The sequence below is a fragment of the Schistocerca cancellata genome, chromosome 9 (assembly GCF_023864275.1).
Source record: "Schistocerca cancellata isolate TAMUIC-IGC-003103 chromosome 9, iqSchCanc2.1, whole genome shotgun sequence".
Classification (NCBI taxonomy): Eukaryota; Metazoa; Arthropoda; class Insecta; order Orthoptera; family Acrididae; genus Schistocerca; species Schistocerca cancellata.
The window spans coordinates 124158122-124159509 of record NC_064634.1 but is presented as its reverse complement, the minus strand read 5'-3'; the positions used below and the strand labels follow the sequence as shown (position 1 = coordinate 124159509).

The 1388-nt window shown below is 40.3% G+C and overlaps 1 non-coding gene across 1 annotated transcript; it reads left to right on the top strand.

The window, feature by feature from the left end:
- Positions 1-433: 433 nt before the first annotated feature.
- On the top strand, positions 434-507 carry Trnai-uau (transfer RNA isoleucine (anticodon UAU)). The gene has a single exon. It is a non-coding gene; the product is annotated as a tRNA-Ile (tRNA).
- The last annotated feature ends 881 nt before the right edge of the window (positions 508-1388 follow it).

The window sequence follows — 1388 nt, the reverse complement described above, 5'->3', positions numbered from 1 at the left end:
CACGCTTCCTGTGAGACCCACATTCCCAACTGTCCACATCTACATCGTAATGTACCTAATAGATTTTTGACCATCCATCCCGGTCGGCGATGCATGGGATCCATCGTCCCGATCGGGGCACACATTTTCAGCTGTCCCCATCGAGGTATATCAACAACACCTGTCGGCAGCTGAGGGTTTCAATTATTTATCATTTATTCTAGAGGAGCTGCACGGTCATTAATGGTATCTGTTCTTTCGAGAACAGTTACTATCTTCATATATGTAGTTACAGGCTACCCAGCCATTGGCCTTCGTCTGTGCGAATGCGCACAGGTTGCCTAAACTCTTACGGGAATCGTCACCTTAGTGTGCGCGAGTAATGAGTGGATGGGCAAATATCTGTTAGGTACATTATGCATGTAGATTGTGGACGTCGCGCTATTGATCTGTGTCCTCAGTGGCTCAGATGGATAGAGTGTCTGCCATATAAGCAGAAGATCCTGGGTTCGAGTCCCAGTTGGGGCACACATTTTCAGCTGTCCCCATCGAGGTAAATCAACAACACCTGTCGGAAGATGACGGTTTCAATTAATTATCATTTAAGTGGAAGCTTTCTTAGACCCGTTACACTAAGGGACGAGCTGTGCACAGCACACAGAGGCTCTCTACGGCACAGAGAGAATCGTAGCGTATGACACAAAATGCCGGTGTAGGCCCACAGTGATATATATCACTCATATATCAATTAGTTAGTTTATCTGTGGAAAAATGAATAATGAAGCAACTTCTGGTTTATTGCTGGAACAATCTACAACACGGAGAAAAAAATTTCTAGAGATACTGAAGCATATGTGATGTGTAGGTCTCAGTTTCATTGTCATAGATGCGTGACGCAAAGTATAAAGTACGTATGTATTGGTGAACTATGTGAGGGAGATGTTCATATATTCATTTGACGAGCTTCGACTGCTCAATCACGCGTTAATATTGTTATTGCTAACTTTTATAGCCATTATTACAAACTGAGAAAATATTGATAATAATGATAATCTTTCCAAAGTAATTAAGTTTTGTTACCGAAACGCAATCGAACCCTTTTGTTTTACACCTCACAAAATTCCATTTTACCCATCACAATGTAGTTACTCCCAGGTTGGGAACCGCTGGTGTTTCGTGACCAAGATAATTTGTGGCGTAGGTATTAGGAATGCAGTCAAAGTTGTTCACTTAGTAGAGTAACATCTGTGTCATTTTTCGTATACTTTATCACTGCAGTTTGTATTTATTTTCCCTTTACGTTTTATGAAATTATCACTTCTTTCTTTTTCCAGTCTTAGACCTGGCGGATACATTTGATTAATAGCATCTTTATTACATTATTTTACAATATATTAATAATAACTGAT